Below are 24,101 nucleotides of genomic sequence, written 5' to 3' on the forward strand. Positions count from 1 at the left end.
TCTTGATCAACTTGACATTACACAAAACATATTCATGTTCCTCTATACTTATGACATTGTGCCAGTGGAACAGATGAGGAAAATATTTTGGATGTTTGAGAAAAATGCATTATGGTAGAAAGTACAAGGAAAGCCCTATGAAGATACAGGGCAATGCCACATCAGCATGGTTTTAAGCAGCTGCCAAGGTTAGACCACCCCATCCCTTCTAAAAGACACTGTTCCAATGCTTACCCCCTATACTAAATGCTAGCCGCTGTCTGGATTTTAGAGGTAGTATATGTCACACTTGAAGATATTAGCACAATGACCTCATGTATCATGTTATCTTAGGAGACAATTTTCAACCATTCAAATTGCTTTCTGTATCAGTGGGTATGACTCAGATGATCGAATATGCAGCAGACATTGTGGTGCAGCACACTAAGCTGCCACACAGGACACCTGGATCCCATATTAATGTTCTCATTCAAGATATAAGCACAGATATGCCCCTGACCCAGCTTCCTGTTAATGCAGATGATGAACCAAATACTGTAGTCCCTGGCATCTACCCAGGAGGGCTGGGTGGACTTCTTGGTTCCTGGCTCTGGCCTAGCCCAGCCCTGGTTGTTGTGGGCATTTAGAACGAACCAGCAGATAAAAAGAATTCTCATTTTCTCTTCCACACTCCTTGTCACTGTGCCTTTCAAAATAGTAAATACATAAAAAAAGATGATGGTCAAATGTTTCTAAAGGTATCCTTAGCATATCACTCATGTCCAAAACCTTAGGAAAGCCAAAATAGAAGGGATACAGTAAGGTCCCTAGTGGGACAACCAAGCATTCTACCGTAGAAAACTATGTCCCATTTGAAAAGTAGTTCCCAGAGTATAATGGTGTTGGCAACGCCCGCGTCGCCGCGTACCCCGAGCCGAGCGGAGGGGCTAGGGTTACAGACAGACAACACACAAGACAACACAAGACAACACACAGTGGGTCACTCTTGTACACAGAATGCCAACTTTATTTGGGGTCCACCTGCATCTTATAGTCTGCTTAGCCCCTCCCAGTATTATCCCAATGTTCAAGCAACACCTTAGCCCCCCTGAGGGCATCTTAACAAAAGGCAAGTAAGGAAGAGCGAACTTGCAGTCAAGCCAGGGGCTAAATGCATTAGGCCAAGATTTCCCACTGTGTTACCTCTTAGAAACAAGCTAAGCTGTGGAGTTAACCCTTGGGAGACCGGGGCCCACATAATGGGGCCTGAATGGAGATGAAACAGGTCCAGAATTCATGATTAAATTAGCTAACCTGAAAGCTTAAACTGTTCTTGTGCCACTTTAATTCATTTCTTTGACTCCATTAGGGAGCTTCTCTATAATAACAAAGAGAAAAGAAAAAGGCAGGACTGGCTCATGGATGCACTGGGACAACATGTTTGTTGTTAACAAAAAGTAACCTAGCGACATAATACAAACACACTGAAGAGTGCCCCGAAGGTCAGAGGAAAACGTAAGTTGGCATAGCAAGCACATCTATAATCATTGTGCTTGATGATCTAATTTGTATGCAGGGAGACATGACTGGCATGAAGGATAGCAAGCTCCTGAGGTGGTGGGCAATGACTTGGGTGGTTAAGGACCCATAAGTAACAGGACTGGATACCCCTACAAACAGGGAGTACTGGAGTACAAGTTACACAGGTGGATTTATGAAAGTAGACATTTAGTTGCACATAAGGGTAATCATCAGAGAGGAAACTTAACAAAAAGCAACTCCCTCTCTGGATACTAGCAAGCCTCTCTCCTTAGCCATTCCATTGTTTATACAATGCATCCATGCCCGGAGTACTAATAATGCCAACAGTGGGGCCTATGCAAGGGTTCAGTAGTATGGGGTCCTTCTCACCAAAGCTAATTTTGCCCTCTGCCAGCATATCATGCCTAAATCTCAGGTCTTTGCTGCAGAATCACTCCAAATGCAATGGATATGTGGATTACATCATAGCTCTGGGAAAAGCAATTAGTCAGGCATATCCTCAGTATTCCTGCCAGCCCCTTTATTTTAGGACTTAAGAATATCTAGTCTACTGACAAAGGATCCCAGACAATTTTGTGCCAAACTGAGCACAGCAAAGCGATGATCTTCCTAGGTGCCTTCTTCTCCATAAAAAGCCCATTCACCATTTAAAAAATGGCGGGATGCCCTTAAAAGTTCAGTCAGGTGGATCCTATGGTGCATCACCCAAATTCCTCTTGAAGAATGAAGGAGGTGCTACCATTGTGGGGAAGCAGATGCAGCCACTGCCTGTGATGCAGCATCTCACATGGGTGCCAGCTTGTGATCCAGTTGCAAATGGCCCGGGAAAGCAATGAATGATGGCCCCTAAAGGTATAAAGACAGCCTCCTCCCTCTATCTCAAAAAGAATCCTGAAAGATTTTTCCATCTGCTGAGTTTCCTTTATGGAGGATGGAGCCTTCACGGAGACTGTACCACAGTCCAAGTTTTCTTTTTGCTTAATCCTGTTCCTTTTATATTCCTTCACCATAATTGGTAACCCAAAACATTGCCTAATAAACCTCCTACACAATGATATCTGTCTCAGAGTCTGCTTCTTAAGGAACTCATTGAGAAATCTGTGCTGTATATTCCCAGGACTGCAGAAGCTACTGAGTTGGAAATTCTGGTTTAGGGGTGGATATTTGAAATACCAAGTAAGCCACTCACCGGGACACTTGCATCCCATACCAGAGTGTCTGGGTTCAGGGCCAGCTCAACCCTAGATTCCAGCTTCCGATAATGTATATCCTGAGAGACAGCCGTCTTAGCTGAAGAACTTGCCTCCCAGTCACCCATGTGGGAAACCCAAATTGCACACCAGTCTTCTGGTTTCATCCTGGCTCAGCCCCAGCTATTATAGGAATCTGGAGAGTGAATCAATGAATTGGAGATCTCTCTCTCTCTCTCTCTTTATATGAATGTATACATAAAATAATTTTTTAAAAAAGAAATTTTGATTTGGAGAAGGAAGTAGGATACACTTTCACAAAGGTCACAGTAAAGGAGTCTAATGAACTTGAAGCTAAGACAATCACCTGATCAATTTGCTCTTTACATTAGTGGACCAGCAGGTACAGAGGAAGTTACTAAGATAGCAAGAGAATTACACGAGGAACTAAGTGCATGCCTGCATCTGATGAACACAGGGGAGGATATGTCTGGAATCAAAAGCATGGTCCGAGCTTCTTCTTCCTATTTCCATGCACAATGGTATCAACACTAAAGAACAAATGTAGCAACCAAGGCTAAACAAGAGTGGAGAAACTAAGGGTGCAGGCCTCCAGGGGAAGAAGGGCTCTGTTGTCCCAAGGCCAACCAACCCAGACCATTCAAAAGAGCAGATTGATGTTGAAATAAATTACTTATAGAAAAGAGAGATTGGAAATGTCAGCTCAGACTTCAGGAAAGCTGCTCTAATGGAAACTGTACCTGGTTTCACTAACCCTTTTGCCTCAGGTGACAGAGATTGCAGCTTGCCATTACCATGAAAGGGACTTTGTGAGTGATCAGATTTATAATTCCTTTCAAGGAAGGAAGGAGAAAACAGTGTTCTCACATGCATGTAGACACACACACAGAGTGATACACACAAAAGAAAGCATATTAGTAATATGGGGAAATTCTCTGCATTACACATGTAGAAACACACAAAGATCACAGTTTAGGCGCTACCCCAGCTCTTGGCACCTTCACATGCCCCATCCAGTTCTACATTCTTTCTCATCCAGTTTAGGCAGTTACATCTCAACATTGCCCTATCTCCTATCGGTGTTCTTCCTCTTTCCATTCTTCTCACCCAAGTATTGCCCTTCCAAATATGCCACAGGTCCCTAATTGGTGCCCTCAAGCACAAATGAAAAATAATTGGGAAATTAACACTTCATGGGATGAAGGTTTTGGCCAATTGGAGGCAAGGGTAAGTAAATAAATGCTTCTTTAACCTCTTTTTTCCCACCAGAGGATAGTCCAAACACGCAATTTAAATGATTTCTCAGAAATGTGGTCCTATGGTTTGAGAATTAGTTACTCTAGTGGCAAGATGAATACTACCTCATTATGTGGGCTTTTCCTTCTTGCCTGAGTTATTCACCATGATCCCAAATTCCTGCTGCCTGAGACTGCACTTAAATAAAGTAACAGCATTAGCAGTTCGTTAGCTAGTGTTTTATCCTCTTAAAAACTAAGAAAGCTTAACACAGTTATTGTTGATTTTGTTGTTGTTAAGACTACATCATGAATTTGTCAGAAACATTATGATTACTAATGCCCATAAAATGCTGAAAAGTAAGGACTCAATATCACCTGGCATCTTCAGTACTACTGGCAACATCACTGTTACCTTCCCAGTCACATTCCCCAACCCCTTCAAAGTTCATATTCTATAAAAGCTGTAAATTTGAGAATGTATTCCAAGTTGTCCTTACCCCTTCTGGAACTGAAGGTATGAGAGAAAGTGTTAGAAGTGCCAAGAGAAGATAGCTGGGGATCAGGCTGGATGGACCAGTCATTGGACTATTCTAAACCTTGCTATTACTCCTCCCATTGGAATGCATGTATTATTATTTGTTTAAACTTTTTGATTTTATGGTGTTCTGTGATATATCATTTATACTGACTGAAGAACCCACCTGAATATCCTTTCTAGATTCCCAACTTGGCCTGAGCATGTGCTGATGCTTGATAAGGGTGTATTACCACAACGATGGGCAGACTGAACTGGGTTTGTCCTTGTGGGTTCCTCTTGGCACTCTCAGTCATTCCTCTCACCTGTCTACAATCATGGCAAAGTGTAACCTACGTTTCTCCAGCATTCCCTTGCCCACACTTCCATGTCTCACTCTTCTTTCATTAAGGAATACTTTCCTTATAGAGAAAACTTCAATTTTATGAGAAAAACACCAAACACTCCCTCAATAGGATGTTTTCAATCTTCACCAGATACTATGAGCCACTATGTCCTGGTCCCTCTGGTTTGTCTGAGGGCCATAAGCCTTGATATGAGTGCTATAGATCTTTGTCTTGCAAATCTTGGGATTAATTTACATGATTGTGTGGGGACAGAATCACCAAAGTTGAGAAAGTTGGCCTACATCTCTAGCACGCCTAATCCCAGACTTTTCTATGATCCCCATGCAGTGGTTGAGTGAGTAAGGGGAACTTACAAGTAAAGGAAGTGGGACAGAAGAAAATTTCCTTCCACATTACCCCACGTTTTCCTGTAACCATCTTTCCTCATTAGTTTCAGCACTGTGTGGGTCAAGAACTGGTTCTTGTTCTTGTTGCCTTATTTTTCTCACACCATTTTCCAAACTAAACGGGTCCTTTTTTATTTAACACCTACCCTCCTACCTTTCTCACCACATTGTTTGGAATATAATCTGAGAAAAGGACAAACCCTGCTCCCCTCACACTCACTCTCTGCCTTCAGTATCAACAAGATTTTCATTATTGCCAGCCAGAAGGGGAGCAGCTGTTAATGGCATCCTTTACACACATCAAAAGCTGCTAGGAAAAGGCCCATGAGACTGTGTTTTCCCTGCCAACTTCATTACCTTTGTGCCCCACTTAGGTATCCTGTTAAAGATTTTCCACCTAAAGAATTGTATCTTTAAGGTCTTACAAAAAGTAATCATTTTTCTGGATTTCTTTTCACACCAGTTATCTTAATGACTGAAAAACAGTTTTAAGAACTTCAGTTCTACTGCTGTAAAAGTAATGGTAACTTCGAGACATTCTACAACTGGGAACAAGTCTGATATTTCATTAGCTTTTAAAATTGAGGCAAGACAGTGATGCAGTTAAGAACATGAATTTAGGATTTTATGCAGGACTGGATTTAAGTTCTACTTACTAGATATTTACTAACTAGATAATAGTTATAGGTAATTAATTACAATTCTTTAAGACAGGAAAATCCTCTAGAATGAGGATTACATAAGCTAATATAGAAATTATCTTACCAGGTGTCTGGATCATGGTAAGCAGTCAGTATATGTTACTTGATTTTAATGATGAATTCTACTTTCCTTAATTTACAGGTAGGAACTGATGGTCAGAGAGGAAAAGTGAGTGAGCTAAATTTGTATATCAAGCCAGACACAGACCTTGAACAGTGAACCATGGAACACAGTAATCAAGTCTACCCTTAAAAAAAAAAAAACAAGCCTTGCTTCACAGGCAAATGAATCAACATTCTAAACAAGAAAAAGCAAACTGCATGTATCTAACAGAAGGCTTCTCTCTCTCTGATACAGGCAAGAGGCAAAGTAACAAATAAAGATATGAATGAACTGTATAGTCCCGTCTGAAACACTTAAAATTGATTTGGACAGACAAGAGATTATGTTAAGAAGCTAATGAAGCATTTTCTAAGTGAATGCCAGATATGTGAAGCAAATTAAGAGATTCTTTTCTCACCAAGATGAAGAGATGGACATAGCATTGTAAAAGCAAAAATATGAATGACAAATGATTCAGGTACAGGTAGTGATCTTGTGGCACCACAAACATCTTGTCCTTCACTGTCATTAAGCATTTCCTTCTTAACCATTAATTTGCTTAGTAAGCCTTCTCGTTCTGAGATAAATCAATACAGAAACATATTTCAATCCATTTTCTTCAATTCCAATTCAATGAGAGCCAGCTCTTCTAGGACTACTACTGAGACAGTTACGAGTTTTTTAAAAGCGTATTAATGGAGAATAGCACATGTGAAAAAAAGGGGGAAATTAGTCAAGTGAAAAAGTTAAACTATAATTTACAGCAGACCAAGTCTCCACTAGCTTATTGGGGAGCTGTAAGTCATCAATGGATAGAACTCGTAAGACTACTTTCAAGTGATTTGTTCATTTGAAATGCAGGATGCTAGGAAGAGAAGGAGGGGCAAGTGAGGGAGGGAGGGAGGGAAGGAAGGAGACAGAGTGGAATGGAGAGAGGAGACAGACAGACGAACAATCTCCCATCAGCTGCTACACTCCCAAACTGGTCTCAGTAGCCAGGGCTAGGTCAAAGCCAGGAACCAGGAACTCCATCCAGGTTTCCTACATGTGTGGCAGAGGCTCAAGTACTTGAGCCATCATCTGCTGTTTCCCAGGTGCATAAAATGAAATAGTACAGGAAACGAGACAGCCAGGACTTGGACCGACACTGTCATATGAGATGTAGACATCTCAAGCTGTGGCTTAACATGCTGTGCCACATTCCTAATCCTGAGGGCAACATTGTTGTTCTTTAGCCTTCCTCAGTCACTCCCAGGGAAAAATCAATGGCTTCAGCTCAAATGTAAATAGTCAACAACTGGAAACTTCAGATAACCACATTCCCCGCAGTTGGGAAAAAGAGATGCTTCCTGAAGCGGAAGATAATTGCCTCATTTCCATATCTGCCACTATTCACCCCTTGTGCTGCATGAATCCATTTCTCCAAACAAGCTTTAAAGAAAGTTTCTTTGGGCTCTTGCAGGTCTCTTTACCTGAGCATAAACTAAAAGCAGTGTTAAAGGGACAAAGCACAGCCACACTGCAACACACCATCTCAGGTCACACCTGCTCCTGAATGACTTCCTCCACATTATGCACTCTAATCTCCATTTATCCTCAGCCACCAACATTGCAGAGCTTGGTGGCTCATCTGCTGCATGATCCAAACCCTTGTTTCTTTGAAATAGGAGCTCTAAATAACCATATTGTTTTTAGGTCAGTTACATTGCACTTGTCCATTTGTGGACAGAATTGGGAAAGGGAATACCATGAGGCACTCCAAGTGGATAACCAAACCCTATTGTAGGATGACAATTCTGCCTCTTTCTATTGCTGCTAAATTGCTCATTATTCTTACCTTTGTGTCCCTGGATATAAGAGGCCAAAGCTCTTGGAAGTTAGCCATAGTTTACAGTTGAGATTCTTCCTTGTTTTCTGGTATGGATGTTCTTCTCTAAAAACATTAGAGTTCTTTCTTTCCTATGTCAGAGCCTGGAGTTTCAGCAAAAAAAAAGCACAAGCTCCATTTGGAATGATGGCCAATACAGCCATTCTTATTTTCATCTCAATGCCTGTACCCATGTGTTCTTTCTTCTGGGGGCCTAATACCAATTAGAGGCCTTTAACAGTGTATGTGAATGCATTGCCTCATGAAGAATGGTAGCCCATCTTCAGAGCTTTGCCTCTGACCTGTGACCATAGTCTCAACACACTCTCTCAACACTTCAAACCAAATGTATGTGAATGATGTAATGTTTTGCTACTGTAAGTGTATGTAAAGGAAATGGCTGCTGGTACAGCATGTCTGTTTCCCTGAGACTTTTATTTCCTTCCTCCAATATCTGCAATGGCAGTTCTAGAATTTCTACTTCGCTCGGCACATACCACCATTTTCCCTTGCATCTAGAAACCACCTGTTTCAGGACAACCTGGTGCAAATGGACAGGTCATCAAAAGCAGAGGAGGGTCATGATATCAAAGAAATGTAAAAACAGAAAAAAATGCACTTACACAGAGTTTAATTGACTGTGAAGACAAAATCAGCATTTTAAGTGGTAAGAGACTGATAGGTCCCCTCACTCCAAAGCAGTATGAAGTGGTTTATACGATAAACTACCCAAACATGCCATGGACGGCTGGAGTGTAGCCAGTGTTAAGAATTAACAGGCCATACATCTCTTAAAGGACATTCCTGGCACCAGCTCTTGGGCATGGGCTTTTGGTAGACTGCCTTAATGACTTCATTTATTCCATAATTTGGGACAAGTGTCAGCGCCACCTGCTGGCAAGATAATGGTTATGACTTAATGAATTCAGTTAAGTTCAAGCCCTACACCACCACAGCAATGAATTTGTACCATGCCCTGGAGTCTATGCCCAGTATCAAATCCTTTAGCCTAACTATCACCACTGTAACTTTATTTCTTCTCCAACATTATGCCCAAAAACTCTCAAAATCCAGTGCCATAGATACTACTCTGGCACCTGTCAGTACACACTGACTAGGTTTTATAACCTGCTCCCTGGGAGTATAGTACCCAGGCCATTCTCAACTAAGTCATGCTGTGAGCTAGCTCTAATACAGGCCTAGCAGTCAAAAGAATAGCTGGGGTTATTCTTGATGGGGTGGAGTAGGGCTATTACCTTAAAGAGGATAGCCCACACCTACATCACCTAATCTATATTGAATTCCCGCATAGTATGGGGACGTATTACTTCTTTTTTTATTATTATTATTTTTTTAGTTTTAAAGCAAGATTTATTAGAAAAGTTGAGAAGAGAGACTCCCGTCCTGGTGACGAGAGGGCTTCAAGAGAGAAAAAACCCATACGTCCGTGGCAGCAGGAAAGAAAAAGAACGACGTATTACTTCTTTAAAGGAAAAGGGTAGCCTCTTCTAAGTCAAATACTTAGAAAAGTCTCAGGGGCCAATATTTTTGAGGCCAGTAAGTTTTCCCTAGACCATGTGTCAGAGTTCCATTGTTCTTACCAGAACCCTGATCTTGACCAAATACCTTTGCATTAGCTTTGTAACCAATTGCCTATGAAGCCAAGGACTCTACCTACTCCTGGGTTTGGACTTTTTCTTTCTCCAAAAGCTGAAGATAAAGCCCTATTTGTAAGCTACCAGTGAGGACATATGATCTTCTTAGTTTTTTGTGTTAATTCTCTAGCTTTTTATTATCCCCACAACAAGCAGTAACACAAAAACAACCAGCCAAAATAAATATGTAATCAGTCAATTCAATTTTCCTATATGAATTATTTCCTTATACTTTTCAAAAGCCCAAAGCACCTCACAGAAATGTTTTCTCAAAACATTGGCATAGGTTGGGGGCGGACCAGGCTGAACCAGTTCACATCACCCACTAGGGATGTGAATCCAAGCACCAGAACAGAGTGTGGGTCGTGTCAGGTTCTGTTGCAACACATATCAGTCCACATTACAGCTAGGACAGGGTGCCAACTGGGCTGGGCTAGGTTGTAACCCCCACCAGCCGGAGCTGGAAATGGGGGTAGGCCAGGCCAACCTACGGCACCCACTGGCAAATGCCAAGGTGAGGGGGCCATGCCAGACCGGGTTGTAACACCCAACCAGCACATATGAGAACCAGCAGGGGAGGGGGGAAAAGCCGGTAGGGGGAATGTGGAGGGCTCTCCTGCTGGACTACCACTCCCACTGGAGAGCATGAGTTGGGATGAGGTCAGACCAGACCTGGCAGGGCTACAACACCTGTGGGCCTCATGTGAGCTAGATCAGGAAAAAGCCAGGCTGGGCTGACTGTTCCTACTGGTGCAAGCATAAAGCAGAATGGGTGAGGGTTGGTTGGGCTTTGCCATAGCATCAGCTGGCAGAAGCTGGCACTGGGGCCTAATTCTGTCAAGTTAAACCGCAGAATCACCTGCGGAGAGCATGATCTGGGACTGGGAGTGGCCCAGTAGAGAAAAAGTGGGCACCTCCCTCTTGGGCTACCACTCCCACTGAAGAGCAAAAAAACCAGGACTGGTGCAGGGGTGGCTAGATAAAACGGCACCCGCCAGTATGTGTGTGGGCTGGGAAGTAGGGTTGGTTGGGTTGAACTAGGCTTCAATGCCCATTGACATGTATAAGAGCTGAATGGGATGTGGAACAGACTGCTGTACATACTGTACATACTGGCAAGCACGGAAACCAGGCAGGCCTGGTGGGGGTTACTGGGAGTCACCCTGACTAGGTTGCAGCTCCTACTGGTTTGCGAGAGGGCCAAGCGTGTCCTGGGCAGAATCAGGCTTGACTACAACACCCATTGGTTCATGTAGAAGACAGTCTGGAAACAGAACTGACCCAGCAAATGCAAACACCAGCATATGCATAAGCTGATTGGGTCAATGGACTATACTGGACTCTGCACTGGCAAGCACACACAAGAATCAGGTCTGGGATCCTTCCAACTGAACTGCTGATCTCAGAACCCCAACCATGAAGAGAAGTGCAGGTTCCATGGTCTGACCATGGAGTGCATGTGTCAAAGCTGAGCCTCTTCAGAGGCTCAGATGAAACAGTGGACAGCATAGCCAAGTGCACATGGAGGATATGGCAGTCCATCAGATCTGCAGAGGACACCTGGTACCACAAAAGAGGACAGAGGACAGAACAAATCAATCATCTGCCCCAGGCATGTGTTGGCAGTGAAGATCTAGGCAAATGGATACTCTATGTTAGCCTGTGGATTCCGGAGAGATTTCATAGTGCTTGGAATGGTGAGATTGACAGCAATTCAGAACTGTTAGACTATCAAAACCACTTGAGCAGTGCCCTCAGAGCATGTCCTACATTGGGGACCCTGGGATGGGTTGGCAGGTCGAGTGGAACTTCTCCCTTTATTTCCCTCCTTACCTCAGATACACACACACAAAAATGTGGAAACAATGGTCTTACCCACTTTCCTGTAACCCTTGACCCTTTGTGCCCTAATCAATTATGTAAAGATTATCAAAATAAAAGATTTTTTTAAAAAAAAATAAGTGTTACACCCCTGAAAGGAAATGGGAAGAAGTAGATTTGGGTATGGGGCACAAAACCATAATGCATATAGAAAAAAATTTCTGCCAGCCCAGTGCAAATCCTTACAGCAACTACTGCCCATTAGAGCAGCCCTAGATGAGATGCTAAGGTAGACCTAGGGAAAAAAAAAAAGTTGCTGCAACTAAGCAAGTGCTTTCTTGAAGGATGATCTGAGCAATGCATCTCTGGGTTTGCCATTATGATGTCAAAAATAATAAGGTTTTACCCAACGTGTGGCCCTGAACACACACTGATCTAATTAAGTTTCAGCTTCCTCGGGTGGGTACTTAGACACATTCTACAAGGCTTAATGAATCCCTCAAACTTTGCTTCTCTGCGGAAGCCTCTCATTCCCTCCATGTAATCAGCTATCTTCTTGACATCTCCACATCAAAATAAATTGGACATAACCTTAGTGAGAGAAGTAAGTAAATATAGTATGCTTACCTTTAAAACTGTGTTTCATTTTTAAATAGCGTATTCAGAAAAAAAACCCAATGTCTCTCAAAGCATTTGAGTCACAGCCACAGTCAGATTTTGAGTGAAGAAAGCTTCCAAATTGGCATCTTGCAGGTTACAGTACCTTGCTACAATATAAAGTGCTGAAGATAAAATAACCACCTAAACCCTCATCTGATGTTTGCAGAATTTCTGAGTGTGCATTTAACATTCTACCACATTGAGTCCAGACTAGAGAAGACATTCATACTACAAGGTCACGGCTGGGGTTCTTTCTTGGTAGGAACTGACTGAGACTTAGCAACCACCCAGACCATGGGAGGTGAATATGACTACGATATGCGGAGTTTTCTTTGTCAATTTCCCTCTGTCCCTTTCTGCATTTTCTTCTCTCCATCTTCTGGAAGATTAGATTGTTTTTCTTACATGTCACTCTCTGATGTGAGGAAATACAACTTCATACAGCCTGAAACATGTGAAGGCCATGGGGAATAGTGCACTCCGATGTCTAGGCAGGCAGGATGGAGAGAGCACGTTCACACGAGGAAAGCAGAGAAAGGATTAGACAGTCATTGAAAGTTGACCTGTTCTAATTTTCTCATGTTATAAATAGCCACATAGCTAGAACCTAAGCTGCATATCTACGATGAACTTGAAAGACCTAGAATGTCTTTCTTCGCATGTAAGAAATACTTGTGCCTCAGGAGTTAAGATTTCCCAAGTAATCCAGGAAAAAAAAAAAAAAAAACACCTGTCAATTTACCCCATGAGCAGTACACCAGCTAGGAGAAAGCAAAACTGCCCATCAGACCCACAGCTTCAGTGCTGTGCAGTTTTTTCCCTTGAAAAATCCTGTGGTAAAACCCAGAATCCTAAAGCGTACAACCAGACTTGTATCTGTCATTATGATCAATTCCAAACAGTGCTGTGACCACAGCCCAGAATCCAATGGCATGCATCCTTACACAAGGGAATGTGGAAATGGGCACATCCAAGAGGTCAACTTATCTTAGAAGAGGGAAGGAATTCTAGGCAAATAAACAACACTGACAATGTGTAGGGGGACAAAAATGAAAGCTCGAGTGGACAAGCTGTCATTGAAGGGAACTGAAATAAGGTCATCCCATCAGATCCCCAGTTTCAAAAGCTAAGAAAAGTGCAGAGAGAATACGTTCTACTTGCTGAGTTTGACCACAAATAGAGCAAAATCCTGACATCCCAGTACGGGTGTTTCGGATAGAAAACAGTCCCATCCAGATAGGACTCACAGCTACCAGCAATGGCTTGAGCTAGACGGGTGAGACAAGCTCGTCCAGGCTCTCAGATGACACCTTGAATGAGGTTGGAGGCGTCTGGAAGGAAAAAAGAGACATGTAGACTTTTCTAGCAATTGCTATGAGCCGGAACAAAATTTGTTAACATTGATTTATACCACAATTATACCATCTAGGTTGTTGTTGCTTGGGAAGCCATTGACTACTGAAATAATTAAGCCAATGAGCTAAACAAATTAAAAGTATCAATTTTAGAAGTGATCGGAAGTAGTTACTAAAAGAAAAGGGAACCAACATGTAGGAGGAAACCACCGTGTGCTGGCTCTGAACTTGGAATTTACGTCAGTTGCCGTGTAATCTTCAGAAGCTGTCTGCAAGTGTGCAATGGAGGCTTCTAGAAGGCTAGGGTTTGTTCATTTGGTCACACTATACCTCTTGTACTCAGAACAATGCCAACACTTAGAAAATACTCAAGAAACATTTGTTGCAGAAAATATTTGGCATTGCTTCTCAGATGGCAAAGCTAAGATTCAGAGAGGGTAATTAAATAAAATTCTAAATTAGAGAGCCAGTCAAGTGTTTTTTTTAAAAATTTTATCCAAGCACAGTTTTAAACTTATAAAGCAGAAATTCTGAAGTAGTAGTACAGAGTTTTCATATAGCCTTCATCCATTTTTCACAATTAATGAGTCATACCAGTTTCTCCTACATTTTTTTTTACTCAAAACTCTGTTTCTCTCTCCTACCCCTCCCAGCCTCTATTAATCAATATTCTGTGTTCAGATCAAGGTGGTGGTTTTTGTTTTGATTCATTTTTTTCATTTTATCCCCCACTCATAAGGGAGAAGATACACTATTTGTCTTTCTGTGTTTGTCTTATGTCACTCATTATGATGCTCTCCAGTTCCACCAATGTTACTATAAATGATGGGACTTCACTCATCTTTGACAGCTGATTACTATTTCCTTGTGCATATCGGCCACTTTCTTGGTCCGTTCATCTAATGCTGAATTCCATGTTTTGGCTGCAGTGAACAGTGCTTCTATAAACATGGTGGTGTAGATATCTCTTTGTTACAAGGAATTCATGTTTTTGGAATACCCAGTATGAGGAGTTTTGAATCAAGTGGAAGTTAGTATGGACATTTCTAGGGTTTTAAGAAATGTTCATATGATTTTTTACAATGCCTATACTCCCACCAACAGTGTGGATGAGTTTCCCTCACTCTGCATCTTTCCAGCACTCTATGTCTTTTTAATAATAGCCATCCTGACATTGACAAGGTAATATCTAATTGTAGTTTTAATTTACATTCTTCAATGGCTGGTGATATTGAGGATAGATAGATACATGGATAGATATAAATACAGATATATATAGATACAGATGTTACCATTTATATTTATTCATTTGAAAACTATTTAAAGCCTTTGTCCACTTTTAAACTGGAAAGAATGTTTTGTTGTTAAATTGTTTCAAGTTGCTGATATATTCTGGATATTAATCTGTTATCTGATAGGTAGCTTGCAAATGTTTTTTCCCATTCTGTCAGATGCTGTTACTGATTTTTTTCCTCTGTTGTGCAGACACATTTGCCTGCTTTTGCTTTTGTTGCTTTTGGGGTCTTAACCTGAAAATCAGCACCTACCCCAATGTCTTTGAGTGTTTCCCCTAAGTCTTCTAACAATTGGTTTCCTATTTTAGATTTAGGTCTTATAACCATCCTGGGTTAACTTATGGATATGGTGAAAGGTAGGGAGCTAATTTCATTATTCTATATATACTCTTAGTTTTGCCATCATCATCATTGAAAAGACTATTCTTTCTCTGAATTATGTTCTTGGAATCTATGTCAACAAATCAACCGGCAAGGCCAGTGCTGTAGCACAGCCAGTTAAGTTGTCACCTACAGTATCTGCATTCCATGTGGGCACTGGTTCAGGTCACAGCTGCTCCACTTCCAATTCAGCTCCCAGCTAATACACCTGGAAGAACAGCAAAGAATGGTCCAAGCACCTGGGTCCTTCCACTCATGTGAGAGACCCTGGTTTCAGTCCGGCACAGTCCCAGCTGTTGTGGCCATTTAGGAAGTAAACCAGAAAATAGAAGATTTCTGCCTTTCTTTTTCTCTCTCTCTGTAACACTGCCTTTCCAATAAATAAAAAAGTTGTCTGTATGTATATGAATAAATTTATGGATTCTCTGTTCTATTCCAGCTGGATTTAACACCAGTATCATGTTGTTCTAATTACTATATCTTTGTAGTATATTTAGAAATCAGGTATTTTTACATTTACAGCTTGATTTTCTTTTTGCTTAGGATTGTTTTAACTCTTTTGGATATTTTGTGATTCCATGTGAATTTTAAGATGTTTTTCAAATTCCAAAAACAATGTCATTGGCATTTTGATACAGACTGCGTATAATTTGCAATTAACTTTGACAGTATAGACATTTTAATGATTTCAATTATTCCAATCCATGAACAAGAAATATCTTTCCATATTGTTTGTCCCTAATGATTTTTGTATCAATTTTCAAAAATGTTCATGGTAGAGATCCTTCATTTCTTCAGTCTTATACTAAATATTCCCTTGTTGCTATTGTGAGTAGGATTTCCTTTTCTGATTTCTCCTTCAGCGAGACCGCTGTTAGTGTATAAAAATGGTACTATTTTTTGTATAATGGTTTGCCAGCTGGTTTACCAGTTCCAACAGCTTTTTGGTGGAGAGTTTAGGGTTTTTTCATGAACAACTTCACATCATCTGAAAACACTAATAATTTTACTTTCTGCTTTTCAATTTCAATAATCTCTATTTATTCCTCTTCCCTAAAGGCTCTTCTAATATTTCTAATAATATGTTGTATAAAAGAAATAAAAGTGGGCATCCTTGACTTGTTCAGACATTAGGAAAGATTTTTCCCCATTCAGTATGATACTGGTTATTGGATTATCATATACAGCCTTAATAATTTTGAGATATGTTTCTTCCATACCCAATTTACAGATTTTTAAAAAGTTTACTCATTTTTTTTTGTCAGAAAGGCAGATTTACAGAGATAAGTAAGAACAAAGAGAAAGATCCTCTGCCTGCTAGTTCAATCCTCCACCCGCTAGTTCAATCCTCCGTCTGCTAGTTCACTCCCCAAGTAGCCACAACAACCGAAGCTGAGCTGATCCAAAACTAGCATCAAGAGCTTCCTCTGGTTCTCCCACCTGTGTACAAGGTTCCAAGATCCACTGCCGTCCTCTGCTGCCCTCCCAGGCCACAAGCAAGGAACTGGATGGGAAGCGGAGCAGCCAGGACACAAACCAATCTCCAAATGGGATCCCAAAGCTTGGAAGTAGAGGATTAGCCAATTAAGCCGTTGTGCCAAGTCCACCATGTCACTTCTAAGTTCACAAAGGAAAACTTCATTAAAATCAAGGAAAGAAGAACAATAGAATATTTTTTAAAATACAGCAATTTAGTATATGCTACTAAACAACCAGTAGATCATTGAATAAATTGAAAAAGATATAGTTTCTTAAATCAAAACACAGCATATCAATACCTGTGTTACACAAAAGCAGTCTGATAATAAAGTGGTTACACTAAAAAGACAGGAAGATCCCCAATAAACAATCTAATGATACATCACAAGAACTTAGAAAGCAAGTATAAATCAAACCCAAAATTCACAAAAGGTAATGTATAATCAGAATTAGGGAAGAGATAAATGAAATTGAAACTAAAAAGCGTACAAAAGATTAACAAAATGAAAGTTGAATTTTTTTTAGAATGTGAAAAAATTCAAACTTTTAACCAGACTAGCAGAAAAAAAGGGGGGTGAAATTAAAGTAAATAAAAATGGAGACGATAAAGGAGAAATCCCCAACCAATGGCATAGAAATATAAAAGATCATAAATATTATGAACCATATGCTAACAAATAGAAAAAAGCACTCAAAGAAATGGATAAATTTCCAGATATATATAACCTACTAAGGTTAAATCAAGAACATATTTTAAATCTAAACAGACCGATAGTAAGCAATGAAATTGAAGTAATAACTAAAATCTTCTAGGAACTTATGACTTTACCATTGAATTATATAGAACATTTAAAGAGGTACTAACTCAAATACTTTTTAAATGATTTCAATATACATTAAAAGAATGAATTCTTTCAAATTCTTTTTATTAGACCAGCGTCTCTCTGGTACAAAAATCATAGACATAACACCAGCCAAAATTTTAAACTCAGTTTATCTGGTATCAAATCCTACCTACTTGGGAGTATTTCCTACTAAAAGCAGCATTTCTAAAATATTTCTACTCCCTTTACTATTTAAAACTTGCAAACTTTCAAGAATCAGAAAGGAGTCCTGCACCATTTACTTCATCTTTCAAAAAGTTTAGGAAAGACTATTCCTACTTTTTGCTAGTACTAGCAAAAGTACTAATGCATAAAACAACTATAACAGAAATATTAGAAAACCATTCATGTATCATAACAATGGTGAGAAGCTTAATATAACTGGACATGTAGACACAAATATGAGTGGATTCAAATAAAAGTGGAATCCCAAGGTTAGACTATCTAAAAGAGTAAACAATTTCTGAGGATTGGTGATTCTCAAACGGAAAATTCCACCATACAAATTTCCCTATAGAGTGGTAAAGGGGTAAGATGGGTGTTTAAACACTGGATCCTGACCAGGCACAGGCAAACAGTAATTTGGCAATGCTTAACAAATAACAGCAGTTGTCACTGAGCAGTGGCTAGGACATGGGGAGACAACGCTAGGGCACAGGCACATGAAAGACTTCCTGGAAGCTGAGAGTGGACAGGAGCTACAAGAGAAACCCTGCCATGGTCCTGGGGTCTACACAGAGCATAATGTACCAGAATCCGAATGTTGAAGGAATTTCAACTTTGTGGAATAGTGAAGGTAATTATAGCAGCCAGAACAAAAAGGGCCAGCTACTGACTGGATAGCAAATAACTGTACACTGACAAAGAATTCTAACAGAAGAGGATTGTGCAATTTCAGGGGAAAATTCTATTTTCCTTAGTGTCATTATTCTACACAGAAGTTCCAGGATCCAATTTTTAAAACATCATGAGATAAACACCAACATCAAACACACCACATATACACTTTGAAGAAATAAAGCAATCAACAAAACTAAACTAAACCCCCATCTGCTGGAACTATAAAGTGTGAATTTAAAAATACTTTAATATGTTAGGCTGGCATGTTGGCTCAACTGGAGAATCCCCCCACCTCTAAACACCACCATCCCAAATAGATACCAGTTTACTTCCCAGCTGCTCCACTTCCCATTCAGCTCCCTGCTTGTAGCCTGGGAAGGCAGCAGAGGATGGCCCAAGGATGGCTCAGCTCTAGCCACTGCGGCCACTTGGGGAGTGAACCAGTGGATGGAAGATAGCGCGCTCTCTCTCTCTCTCTCTTTCTCTCTCTCTCTCTCCCTCCCTCTCTTTCTTTCTCCTTCTCTTTGTAAATCTGCCTTTCCAATAAAAATTAAAACTAAATCTTTAAAAAATAACAATTATATGTTAAAACACCTAGTAGGAAATGTGGATGTTATACATGTATACATGAAGCAATGAAGAATTTCAGCAGAAAGATGGAAATTATTAAAAATAGAAGTGCAAATACAAATACAACAGTAGGGAGAAGGCCCTCTTCAACAATATCTTAAGTTAGACTGGATGTACTGCAATGCATGAAATTGAATTTTAAAAATATGTATATATCCAAATGAAAAACAAGAGGATAACAGAATTGGGGGGAAGAATAGAACAGAGCATAAAACACCTAAGAAGGGGAAAGAAAATATAAAATTGCTTCAGGAATCTGGGAATCTAAATGTTCCAAGCTGAATTTGTTCTGCACTCTTGTGTCGAAGTAAGAGATGGATTCAGATTCAACATCATGGCATTGCAGGTTAGGCCTCCACCTGTAGCTTTGGCTTCCCATATGAAGGCCTGTTTGAGTTCTGGCTGTTCCTCTTTCGATCCAGCTCCCAGCTAATGAACCTGGGAAAGTAACAGAAGATGGCCTAAGTATTTGGGCCTCTGCCATCCATGTGGGAGACCCAGATGAAGCTCTTAACTCCTTGCTTCAGCTATCTAGGGAGTGAACCAACAGATGGAAAATCTTTCTGTCTTTACCTCTCTATAAACATACTTCCAAATAAAAATAAGTCTTTAAAAATTTTAAAAATATTAAACCATAAAGAAATAATTGAAAACTAAGACAATGATTGTAAATACATGCACATTAGTACATATTTTTATTTATACATATATATACATATGTGTGTAGTGTGTGTATGTGTGTGTGCATGTGGCAAAACTGTATCTCCAGGGGCCAGCATATTGGCTTAAAAGGCTAATCCTCCACCTGCAAGTGCCAACATCCCATATCGGCACCAGTTAGTATCCTGGCTGCTCTACTTCCCATCCAGCTACCTGTCTGTAGCCTAGAAAAGCAGCAGAGGATGGGTCAAGTCATTGGAAGAAACCCCTGGCTCCTGGCCCATGACTCCTGGTTCCTGGTTCCTGACTTCAGATCAGCCTGGCTCCTACCATTACAACTATTTGGGCAGTGAACCAGCAGGTGGAAGATGTTTCTCTCTGTCTCTCTTTCTCACTGTAAATCTTTCAAACAAAACAAAAAAAAATCTTAAAAAAAAAAAGTATCCCCAATGTGGAAACAAAGTGGAATGCTAAAATGTGCTCAGTGTGCTCAGTTAAAATTAAAGCAGAAGAAGATATGGGGGCAGGGTGAGCAAAACCTAATGGAACAAATGGAAAACAGCTAGGAAGAAAACGAATTTAAGTCTCAACCAGATAAATAACTGCATTAAATGTAAATAATCTAAACACACTTTTAAAAAAATCTCTATGATTGATTTTAGAAATAGACATTCTTTCTGTAACAAACTAACTTTAAGAAGTAAGCTGATGAAAAAATGGCAACTTGCACAAAATAAACACAAGAAAGCTGAAGTGACTTTTCCAATAGCAGATAAAGGAGGTTTTAGTCTATTAATGTGTAACTGTATAAGCGAAGTACCTATATGAAATGTGAATTGTTAGAGTGCTGAAATGCCTTGGGAATTTTCCCTGAAACATGATAAATGTGCTTATCTTTTAATTGTTATAGCCACAGTATTTATTCAATACATGCTACCTGGTGACATGAATATATAAATTATAATTCTTAAAATATTGAATATTCAGTGGCTTTAGCCTTCAATGTCTCTATTGTACTTAAGGATATTAATGATTTCGAAGAGTTTGCTAACACCAGCATTTCTCACTGTGTGTATATAAAACAAGCACTATTTGCATTCTCGGTATAGAAGACGGTAACCTGGCTTTAGTCTAATCTCTACCATTTCCCACTTTTGTGACCCTGTCCAAAGTCTCTCAAGGGAGGAACTTAGTTCTCCTTTCCATAATTCAGTTTTCCATTCTGTAGAAGTGGATGCTGGATTATATGTGGATTCTGTTCTGTGAATACAGATGGATGAATACCAAAGAGAATATTCTCAATATAACATAGGGTTCTGGATTTTTGAAGGTTTCTCAGATTCCAAGAGAATCAATTATTTATCAGTGCCTTTTCAGGGCTGCTAAGTGATACTTGGTGAGGAAACCACCCCCAGTTTATTTCCCTGCCTCTGCATTCAGAATTCCAAGCCCAGAAGTCGAGCCTCAGGTTCCCTACATAGGGAGGATTTCACTATAGATCCATCAATAGCAACCTTTAAGGAACCATGGATACCAGACTACTCTCTAACTGACACATTTAAAGGCTATGCATTCATTTTCCCTTAATACAGTCAAAATTACAAAGAATGACAATATAAAATGATACAAGTGCAGGGTCACATACTGTTAATGGAAGGCAAAAATGGATCAAATTGTTGTGGACATTAGTTTGGCAGCATCTTTTAAAAATCAACACATCCCACTCTTTGGCTCAGCAATTCTCAGGGTAAGAATTTACCGTATTTTACAAGTTACGCATATACATAAAGATGCATATGTAAGAGTGCTTTTATTACCTTATTTGTATGAGTAAAAAGACTTGAAGAAACTAAAATGTTAATGAGCTGAGGACTGGTTGAACAAAATTAAATATAGCCAAACGATGTGTTCCATTCAGCCACTAAAAAGCATGAAAAACATCTATGCATACTAACAGGGTATTCACATGAAATTAATATTAAATGAAAAATGCATGTTGCACAATAAAATGTAGAATATGGCCTCATTCATAAAACTGGAGACATGTGCAAGTACACAGCAGATACAGCACTACCTTCTGTGTGTAAGGGCAAAGATGCAGCCTGACCGCAGCTTGGAAACCTCTGCTGCTTGTCTCCCCTCCTGTTGCCTCCGCGCTGCCAGAGGTCCCTGCTCTCCTCCTTACAACTAGGTCTGCACACACATCTCCCGCTCTAGATTTATGAACATTACCACCATTAGTCATTTTAATATTAGTCCTATCCTAATTTTACAGACGAAAAAAAAATCCTGAAATCAGAGAAGTTAAATGACTTGCCCGAAGTTACATGGCAATAAACAGCTGAGTCACGGTACCACTGGGTCATTTCATACCACTAACGATGATCTAAGAGAAAACAACTCTAAATTGTGGTAAGCTGCAGGTATGGTGGTGCAGTGAGTTAGACCAATGCTTAGGATACCCGCCTCCACCATTGTGGTGCCTGGGATAGAGTCCCACCTTGAGGTCTGGTCCAGCTCCCTGCTAATGAACACACTGGGAGGAAGATAATGACTCAGGTACACAGTATTTCGTCACACATCTTAGAGACTCAGATGGAATACCTGACTCCTGAATTTGAACTGGCCCAGTCCTTGCTCGTCAGTCATTTTAGAAATAAACCAATTATTGGAAGATACCTCTCTTTTTCCACACATTTTTTCCAATTTATTCTTCCTGTTCTCCACACGCGAATAGACATCTTTTAGTCTGCTTTGCCAATTTCTTTACCCAGTGTTTTTTTTTTCCTCTGTAGAAATCCTGCCCTCAAATTATATTAAATTACAGAAATATGTACAATTTCACTGGATCCTATAAAATAATAGAGGCATTTACTAGGCATTGAGGACATATCTGATTGGATGAGCCTAAAAGAGATGAGTAATGATTTAAGAGGAGCCAGAAAGGGCTTCATAAGTGTGTGTGATGCGGGGCCAGGCTGAACCAAGTTTCACCAAAGCAAGTTTTGCATGTTCTCATAATGCCTCTAAAAACTGAAGATTAACTGACAATTTTTGTAAGTTAGTCTGAGACCGTGTGCTATTACCTCCAAGAGAAGTTCAAGAAAATGAAAGCAAGGATGTAGGCAGAGGGAAGACTGCTGTATCATGAAAGAGAACTGGGAGATATATTTTTTTAAAGGTATGGAAAAATAGAATTAAAAAACAGGCTTATTTTGGCATCCAAAAACTCTAATATTGACACAGCTTTTACCTAAAACATATTTCCGCAGGAGTTTTTCAGATCTCTCATTATTTCATCAAGAAAAAAATGGAATGTTTCCTTACTAGAGGGTTGAACATTGCCCATAAATCGTAAGCATTTAAAGTAGAATCAGAGCTCATATCACCAAATTACACGCCTGAACAGAAGACTACATTTATTGGCCACAATCATGCCCCCTTGGTGAGAGCCAAGGGTCTGTTGTCTTCTCAGCAAGAGAAACGAAAAATAAATACTATTTGAATCAATATCCACCACCCTAAGGTAATAAATTCTTTCAGTCAGAATCCCAAGGAGATCAATCATAAATTTTGAGGTCAGCTCTCAATTCCTCCACGGAAAGAAACCCGAGAGGAGGTTGATGTCAGTTGCCCAGCTGGGATACTGAAAGGTCAAGCAGAAGACATGGAAAATTCTTCAATAATTCTTGAGATCGTGGGGCCGGGGGCGGGGTCAGCCACAGTCAGCAGCAGCCTAACTGCCCCCAGGACTCAGTGATAGAATATAAGCTATGTACAGGCTCCCTGAACTGCTGGGACAAACCTGAGGGAAAACACTGCCAACTGCTAGCTAGACCATCAGTAGGAAAGGCAAGAAGAATCTTGGATCACATTGCACTACAGGACATGAAGGATTTCTGGAGTTGTTGTTCCAGAAGCAAGCAAGTTAGAAAGTGGAAGAGGGAAGATCAAAACAGAAATGGAGATTGTCTCCTGGATTCTGCCAATGCCGTAAGCCTGGGAGGAGGCTAGTGACAACTCTGGGGATAGTTTTAAATGTTCAGTACAGAGGGTCATTTTGGTTCTTCTCTACAGTAAGTGGCCTCCTTGGGTGACATCAGAAAGCAAACAGAGTAGGAAAGAAATCCAGCAGCAATCTGATGGGGCTGAGGGCAGGCTTGAGTAGCGCAAAATTTTGCTAGTTTCTAAATGAGCCAGTGAATGCTGAACTAATGACAAGAAAGCTGTTTCAAAGGATCACCCCAGTTTCTCCAGCTTTGGTTTGTTTTGATTTTCTCAGATGATGGTAAGAGTACATTTCTAACTTGCTTAGCCGGGGAAAATCATGTGTGTTCTTTCAAAGATCAGGTCAATTAGGAGCAAACACTTGCCATCACAGCTGGAGTAATGGACATTTTGCCCACACAGGAACAGAACCAGCTCATGAATGTCCTCCTCAGGGACATCACTGGGCTGTATCTATGCACAACTATTTCAGAAATGATTGCTTCTCTGCCCAAGCCTGTGCTTGCCAGACACACTTGCAGACT

This window comes from Ochotona princeps, chromosome 6 (genome assembly GCF_030435755.1).
Source record: "Ochotona princeps isolate mOchPri1 chromosome 6, mOchPri1.hap1, whole genome shotgun sequence".
Lineage (NCBI taxonomy): Eukaryota > Metazoa > Chordata > Mammalia > Lagomorpha > Ochotonidae > Ochotona > Ochotona princeps.